Source organism: Asparagus officinalis, chromosome 7 (genome assembly GCF_001876935.1).
Source record: "Asparagus officinalis chromosome 7, Aspof.V1, whole genome shotgun sequence".
In the NCBI taxonomy this organism is placed as follows: Eukaryota; Viridiplantae; Streptophyta; class Magnoliopsida; order Asparagales; family Asparagaceae; genus Asparagus; species Asparagus officinalis.
Window position 1 is genome coordinate 139,216,699 of NC_033800.1, and position 9,751 is coordinate 139,226,449.

The window sequence follows — 9,751 nt, forward strand, 5'->3', positions numbered from 1 at the left end:
TCCATGACCACCGCAAGAAAAAAGTTTCACTATTCTCAGGTTAGTTTACAAGCTACCATAATCACCCCTTTTATAGCATATGGTTCTTACAAACAAGAATCTCAAACAGACCAGAATACGAGCTTATGCTCAAACCCGAGTTGCGGTCGACCGCCAACAATGACGCGGTCGACCGACCAGAGCGTTAAAATCTCAGAAACCAATTACAGGGTCCGCGGTCAACCGAGCCTAGCCTCGCGATCGACCAGCCAGAATACAGAAACACACCCTGTAGTGTGTATGTTTTCTGGTCGACCGGGCCTTGCCTCGCGGTCGACCGGCCAGCACCCAAAGCGTTGTCTACTTCTTTTTTTTCCTATTTTTGCCTGTTTTTCTCTTCAATGTAACGAATAGGGCCAAGTCTAATAATTAGGCTCCACATAGCCTAACATGCCATTCACATATGATAAGGTACACTTATTGTGTTACTACATAATAATTTGCCTAAATTATCGAAATCATTACCTTAGATAGCAATTCACAAATGACAAAGGTTACAAATGTGAATATTTACCTAACTTATGTACATGTGAGGCGTGTAGTTGATATATATGTATTTAATACTTTGCATAGTTTACATTGTTCAAGTGAATATAAAAGCACAAGAACGACAAGTAAAGGAGCAAGCATGTTGCAAATATCCTTCGATATATCTACATATTTATGCCTAAGACTCTAGTAGAATATTAGTAACGATCTTAAATAGAAGAAAATTTCGAATTAAATCCATTCCGGTTTTTTTAAAAACAGACCCACTCTCGTTTTATTTAGAAATATCGACCAACTTTGTGGCCACATCAGCATCATGGCCACGAAGCCGGCGGTTTTTTTAAACTCGTTGCTAAATAGTCGGGGTTGCTAACCCTGACTATTTTGCACGCCCTAGCTAATATACATGCTAAATTAGTTGGGGTTGGCAACCCCGACTAATTTAGCATACTATCTAATTGGTCAAGATTGGAAACCCCAACCAATTCGAAAGCCCTATTTCAAAATGGTCGGGGTTAAAACCTTATTTTAAAATGGTCGGGGTTCTCAACCCCGACCATTTAGCAGAGACTTTTGCCTCAGTCGACGAGTTAAGTCAGAAATGGTTAAGAGACCAAATAGTCGGGGTTGCCAGCCTTGACTATTTGTTATTGGTCTGCCATGGGCCCGCCCCCTATATAACCCCCAAACGTTCTCCCACTCCCCCACCCTTTGTTCCCAGCCGCCACCCTTCGTTCCCAGCCCTCAAACTTCCTTCCCCAAACTCATTTATACTACAGATCTCGGATTTCAACCTCAATTTTCAGTCGAATTTCATCGTGAAAGATCTATAAGGTAATTTCTCTACATTCTCTCCTCTTTTAACATGTAGAAATCTAGTGTTTTTTTTCTCAAAAATAAATTTCTAGGGTTTGAACTCTATTTATAGTGGCTCATTTAGAAAATTTATTCTTGTTGTAGTTGAAATTAAACATTTGGGGCGGCATAGAATACTTAATTTTAGGGTTTAGAATTTTGGGGTCAATTTTAGGGTTTATGATTTGGGGGTTTAAAGTTGTAATTTGGGTTTAGGGTTGTAATTTGGGGTTTAGGGTTATAATTGATAATATTTTTGATTTTTTTTGTATTTAAATGATATAAATTTCTTTTGCATAGGTTGAACAATATATATGATTTTTATTGCTTGCTCTTATGATGGAAAAATTAATTATGGAATGAATAATATGCCAACGTATGTTGGAGGGTTAATAACATCGTTAATGATCTTGGAATCATATAGTTACTGTGACTTGGTTAATGAATTACACTGAGTTACGGCAATTGACCCACGAGAGTACTGACTAAAAATAATATGCAATTGGCCCATAACTTTTGATAGAACGTCCGCAGTTAAGATCTCAAACGATCATCATATGAGTATTATGTTTAATTTGAGCAAGTCACAACCAACTATAGAATTATTTATTGAAAGGTTGCCACATAGTTTATTCCAAATATTCAACCCTCCAGGAGAATTCTCACGCATATTAGATTTGGGAGTTGAGTCTGATGGTTTTCTTTCTTCTTCGAGTGAAATGGAGCAAACTCAATTTCAATATCACAGTGGTGCACATTCATTCGGTGGAACGTCAAATATCATGAACAATGAAGGCCTCTATGAAAATATGAGGCCGCTAAGAGGGGCAACAGTTGAAGAGGACGAAAGAAACAACGCCTTTGAAGGCGAAGATGAAGATAGTGCACCAATTGATAACATACAATTTGTGAGTGAAGATAATGAAAAGAATCCGGATTGGCCCGATGAAGCTTATGTTAATAATGAATATATTGAGTATGAAAAACCACCCCCCGACGAGTTTGAAGATGATGAGTGGGTTGGGTCTTCCATAGTACAAGATATGCGTATTGGTGAAAGTTCAATTCATAGAGGAGATGATGAGGCCCCTTTCAAAGTTGGTGATTTATTCGAGACTAAAGACCAATTGGTTGATACTATTCGTGATTACTCAATCAAAAAGTTGGTCAAATTCAAGCAAATTAAAAGGAATCGCACAAGTTATGAGGCAATCTGTTTTATGAATACACAAAGGCAAGGTCGAACCGAGGGGAATGAAGCTGATTACACATGTCATTGGAAGTTATATGCATTTGTCGGAAAGAAACATAATGAGTATTTTAGGATCACAGAATACTACGACGTTCACACATGTAATAATCCAATGTTCGAGAAAAATCACAGTGGTGCTTCCGCCTCTTACATAGCTTGGTTGATTATGCCAAAATTAAAGAAACAAGTTAAACTAAGGTGCGATAATATAATTGATAGAGTGTTATATACGAAGTTCATTGAAATATCGTATAGTAAAGCGTGGAATGCAAGGAGAATTGTGATGACAAAAATATTTGGTGATTGGGAGAAGTCTTACACGACACTACCTTAATATCTTAATGCGATCAAAAGAAGCAATCATGGATCTGAATACAAACTCATAACCAAAGAGATCAATTCGGGAGTTCATCAATTCATCTCTGTATTTTGGGTATTTGATCCTTTGATCGAGGGATTTTGTCGACCGGTTCCTAGCATTGATGGCACACACTTATACGTTAACTATAAGGGTGTATTGCTTGTCGCTACAGGAGTAGATACAGATGGTGGCTTATTTCCTTTGGCTTTCGCAGTTGTGGAGGTCGAGAACAGTGAAAATTAGGAGTGGTTTTTTTCTTGCATTCAATTATATATTTTTAGTGTGCTGCCTCCTAGGAAAATTACTTTTATATCTGATAGGATGAAAGGTATTTCAAGAGCATTGTACAGGAGATTTGACTCTCATCACAATCATCGCTATTGCTTACGACACATTAGAGCTAATTTTAAAAAGAGCTTTGGTCAGATACATTTACAAAACCTTCTTTGACAAGTGAGTGTTACACCCGAAACGTGTGTGTATGATTGGATACAGGAAATCAAGGCAACATCTCAAGCTGCACATGACTAGATTGAGAGTAGTTTGAGAAGTGATTACGTCGACCGGTGGGCACTAAGTAAAGATGGAGGAAATCACTATTTCATGATGACAACTAATTGTTCTGAAAGCTTCAATGGTGTACTTAAGGGGGCTCGAGCAATGCCCATACATGCGTTAGTTGCGAGGATATTTTATAGACTAAATCATTATTTTTTCAAGCGGCGAGAGGATGGAGCAAAGTGGGGGACATTGTTGATACCAAAAAATGAAGAGATTATAGGAGCTCGTGTCAAGCAGCGAGATTGACTAAGATTGTTAGATTTGCTGTAGATGAATGACATGTTATAGATAATTACGGTCATAATTACACCATCAATTTACGAGGGACACAAAACACATGCACATGTAACATACCGGAATTTCAAAAATTACCATGTTCACATGTTATAGCGGTTACGACCAAGCAATTTGGGGGTGCAAATACATCGTATTACACATACGCTTCTGAGTGGTATCAATCAAATCACTATAGAGATTCATACAAGTATTGTTTTTATCCCATTGTAAAAAATAGTTATTACTGGCCACCCTATAACGGGCTGCATATATTACCTCCTGAATATAAGAGATAAGTCGGAAGTCCGAGATCAACACGCATAAAAGGTACGATAGATGAAGGTCGGGAAGGAGCTCCAAAAAATATGTGTGGATATTGCAGACAACCGGGCCACAGGAGATCTCAGTGTCCCACCAATCCAAATAAATAGCAATTAATGGGTACACTTTATTTAATTTTTAATTTTATTCCACTTCATTTATAAGTCAATGATTATATATGAAATCTGTACTTTTATTCTACTTTTATTTTTGCATATGTCATAGCACTGGCACCTTTATATTATTATATGTGCAGATATGGAGGCGGGTCCATTGACGTATGAGGTCCTTTATGACCAAGATCGACATCGATCCGTAAAGATAGACTCTGGGGAGGTAAATTACATTTATAGTTGTAAATTACATTTTTCAATCATATCAATTATTCTAAGTTATTGATTGTTATTGAACATTTGCACTATCTAATATATGCAGGCCCCGAGTATTACTATCATTGATCATACTCATGCACATTCAAGCTGGGACTTGACAGACCCACAGGTTCAATTTTATGTCCGTCAAGCATGCTTCTTTGAGTGCTCACAAATTAAATGGGTGAGACTTGATTGGGCTCTCTTGACGGCGCTGATTGAACGATGGAGGCCCTAGACAAATACATTCCACCTACGCCAAGGAGAGTTGATGATTACATTATAGGATGTTGGGGTGTTGCTTGGACTCAGAGTGGATGGAGATGTTATCACGGGTAGCGACGACTTTAACTGGGTAGGGAAGTGTGAAGCATTGCTGGGTTAAGTTCCTCACATGAAGGGTGGTAAGATCCTTGAATGGTTGAGAAACAATTACATGAATGTACTGATCGATGCGACCGAGAAGATCATCAAGATGTATGCCCGTGCATACATACTTCATATGATCGGTACTATTCTTTTTTTGGATTCCACGAAGGATTCGGTGCACATGAGGTGGTTGTCACTCCTCGATGATCTTGAGGATTGTGGAAAATTATCATGGGGGAGTGCCGTGTTAGCGTATATGTATAGGGAGATGACCAAAGTGGCACTTGTTCAAAACAAAGAATTCAAGGGTTGTCTCACTTTGCTACAGATATGGTCTTGGGAGAGATTGTATTTGGGTTGCCCAGATTTGAGGGAGACCCGTGCTCTCGATGATCATATTCCGTTAGGCTGCAAGTATTACTAAGTTATTTATAATATATATGATTACATGTAATTTTATACATTTATTTCAATCTATACTAACCCATTGTATATAAAATAGATGGAATGTATCCAAATCTTGTCATACCTCACCAAAGGTCCATGAAAACTTCTACAGGAATGAGCTTGATCAAATAGATGATGAGCATGTATTAAATCATAATATCTAAATATATTTAATCATTACTTTATTTATTACTGATATCTGCTTTACTTAATCTTTTTATAGGTCAAGTGGATGCCATATGAACTAGTTTTGGAGTAATTACTAGATATTTGTAGGGAAGGTGAGGATGTATGGTGTGCTCGCGTCCTGATCATATGTTTTGAGATTGTCGAGATGCACGTGCCCGATCATGTGCTCCGACAATTTAGGCTACAAAAACATGTTCCGGACCCTGTGGAGAGAATAGAGCGAAATCCCAGAAAAGGTGCACAACATGCAAATTGGGAATATATTCGTCATGCTTACATCGAGAGGTGGGAGTTGAGGGAGGAACAAGTAATGATGGAGAGGGCTGATGCACCTACCCTAGGTGTGTATTTGTGGTGGTATTGGGGGATTACTTGCTGATGGATATTTTAAGAAAACAAAGCCCCTAAAGAGTACATACCAAGAGGCTCAGTTGAGAGAGAGTTGGTAAATGTATAAGAAAAATATATAGTTATTTTGTGAGTTTTATTTTATTATCATCCACTTGATAATAAATTTCTTTCGGTTTTTATCTTATAGGTACAAGAGCTCGAAGAGCTTTCTACTATGGAGCACGATGCATTGCGAACAACTACCGAGCCAGAGCCGAGGAACATGTTCCTTCGCATGATAAAAAAGATCCGGTCCGCTCTTCAGAGGATGTATAATGCAAGACGTGATAGACGTGAGGAGCGACTAATTGAGTACGTGCGTCGACGGTTCCGAGGACACACGGGGGCATGCTCAAGCCGTGCACATGATGAAGCTGGCGGCTCACAGCAGGCTCAAGCCGGATGTTCACAACCAGTTTGAGTTGACGAGGATGACATGCGATCCCAACTTCACATACAACCGGACGAGGATCTCATCCGAGCTCACATCGAAGGTGAACGGGGAAAGGGGAGAGGAAGAAGAGGGAGAGGGAGAGGAAAGGGAGTTGTAAATATTTGTTAAATTTTGATATACTTGATAGGATGTTTGCGTTTGAAACTGAATATTATGTATTCGATTGAGTATTGATTATTAGTATGTAAATTGCATAGTATGCATCTGATTGAATATGGATTTTTAGTAAGTGAAATGAATGTTTGCGATTATGGATTGATATGTGTGTTATTTGTGATTATGATTGCATTGTGGATTGATAAATGTGTACCATTGATTGGTGGATTGATATGTACTAACAGGAGTTTGATTTTCCAGCTGAAAGTGGGTAGGAAGTGATAATCATATTTTATTACAATTTTATACCCTCATTATCTATTTTATATGAATAAATATAGCACTAATAATTACTTTTATCTGTTAATTGCAGGTTAATGATGAATAAATCTCAAACTCCAATATCTCAACAAAAACCCCTTGATTTAATGAAGAAATGAAGCCCATGAAGCCAAAGGAATTCTTTCAAATAATTCAAAGCCCAAATTTTTCTTTTGAAAATCAAATAAATCAAAGGTGGAGATTGTTGCTTGGGGCTCAAGACAAATCCAATGGCTCATATTCATTGAAGATTACTATAAATAGGGGTAGAGAGTGAGGGGTTAGAGGTGTGAAAATTTTGTAAACTCCTTTTGGAGAGGAGGGCTACTCTTAATTGAGAAGGCCTTCCAAAAATTGTAACTTTAGTTGCAATTAATAAAAATAATTTTTTCCTCTTTAAATTTGTTCTTTCTCCTCTTTGTTGAATGATGAGGATGGAGATGAAGAGCAATTTGAAGGTTTGCATTTCTTTTCTCTTTTATTTCTTTTTAGTAATTTCTTTATTATTGCTTATTAGTTAGATTTAAATTCATGCTTGTAGTATAGATTTACTTTCTTGTCTTTTTTATTTTCTTTTTGCACTTTAATTTGTAGAGTAGATTTATTTTTCTTGCATTTAATTTCTGCAATTTATTTTGTAGTTTAGATTTTTATTTTCTTTGTAATTAGATTTATTTCTTGTTCATAGTTTAGATTTTTCTTTTCTTTTTAATTTTGTAATTAGTCTTCTTTTTCTTGTTTTTATTTCTTAAGATGTGAATTTAATTCTTGTAAGAATCTTAGAATTGTATGAAACTAGTCTAATTTCTTTTATATTGTATGAATTATTCTCTTGTACTTAAAATGTTCATGTTTAGGATAATCAACTAGAGAACTAATCGGTAGAAGAAGAATTTGATAATCTATGCTTATCTTAAATGGTTTGATAGGTTATGCTTATGAATTCTAGGATTATTATCATGTTGTTGTTCTTATCATGAATAGTAATTTTAACTTAGATGATAATTTGATAGGTTACACTTTCCTTAAATGGTTTGATAATCTATGCTTAATAAATCTAAGTTGAAATATGATAAAAAGAGAATAGTTTATATTTTGTAATTGAAATTAGTTAGTGGATTATATTCTAGATTTCTTACCTCTTTTGAACCCTCCATCTTAACTTTCTTAAATTTTCTTTTCATTCTTGTTTTATTTCTTGATTTTATTAATTCATATTTCTTGCCTTGTGATTTCATTTATTCTTTAATTCTTCATTCTCTCCTCTAAAATTCAATTTATTATCTTTTGCATATATTCAAAACAACCACTCATACAATCACACTTATTCTTTATTCCTAATTGTCACGCACAAAATATAAGAACCAAGTTTAATAATCTCTTAAAATCACCTTCTTCGTGGGATCGATATCTTTTTATACTATAACTTGATAAGTTGTGCACTTGTAATTTTGGTACATAATTATGCCGCATCAGGAAGAGCTCCACAAAATAGTTGGGGGTTGAGAACCCCAACCATTTTGTGCACGTACACGAAATGGTCGGGATTCCCAACCCCGACCATTTTGCCGTAGCCAACTCTCGCCTCTTTTGAAGCAAAAGTCTCTGCTAAATGGTCGGGGTTAGGAACCCCGACCATTTTGAGATAGGGCTTTCGAATTGGTCGGGGTTTCCAACCCCGACCAATTAGACAATGTGTTAAATTAGTTGTGCTAAATTAGTCGGGGTTGCCAACCCCGACTAATTTAGCTTGTATATTAGTCAGGGCGTGCAAAATAGTTGGGGTTGGCAACCCCAACTATTTAGCAACGAGTTTTAAAAAAAATCGCCCCGCTTCTTGGCCACGATGCTGACGTGGCCACGAAGTGAGTTGATATTTCTAAATAAAACGAGAGTCGGTCTGTTTTTAAAAAAAATCCGGAAAGAGTTTAATTCAAAAATTTCTCTATCTTAAATAAATATATATGTTCGATGTAAGTTAATAACGGCTAACTTGCACTTACATGCTGTAAATAGTTTCACCAATCTTGCTCTTGAGTGACCCATATTTTCAAGTTGAGCAAAAAAATGCCTCAAAGCATTTAAATATTATAGATAAGTGCCAATAGTTGAAAAAGCATACGAGATTAATGTTCGCGGGAAAAATCGTGTCTTTCTTCATTGATTCCATTGCACTCTTAAATAACAACTTTTTGAGTTACAAAAGATCCGGTCTTTTTATAAGATCCGGTTACAATGAAAATCAAAGAAAATAAAAGAAAGATTACAACTTTTTATCCTTGTTTGTCGAACAAATCACGAGCTCCTGTTTTGCGGTCGCTCGCTTTTGTGGGTTCTTCACCTGCGCCGGGGTTTATCCGTGGACCACCGCGAGATCTAGATCCGGTCGGATCTACGCAGTACGACGGGTATTATTTCGCCAAGGAAATAATAGCCGAGGGTACTATTTCGCCAAGGAAATAGTAGCCTTTAATTCTCGGGATCAAAGACCAAGCTTTGATCCGGAGTACGCCTGCGTAGATCTGAGATCCGGTCCTCTCGAACTCTTGCCTTATTTGGCGTTGACGATCGCCGAGCACCAGATCTGGGAAAGCAAGTCCTCGAAGTCCTAAAGTTTGAATCTTTTTTAGATCTGAGTCTTCAATCTAGCAGGGCTTCGCCTCCAAAAAATCCAACCTTTGAACAAATGAACCAAGCCTCCTATTTATAGGCCACCTTTACTGTGCCCGCGCACAAATGGCCGACACACCGAGCCACCTCAGGGTGGCTCGGCCTTGGCCGAGCCACCTAGAGGTGGCTCGGTTTTGGCCGAGTCCCCTAGGTGTCGGTTTTTTTTTTCGGTCTCGTGGTTGATTTAGAATCTGATTTGTTGATCTGAATCCTGATTTGACAGTCTGAATCCCAATATGGCAGTAAATCCGCCTCGGTGTTTGAGTTCAAATCCGTTCTATGGTTGGATG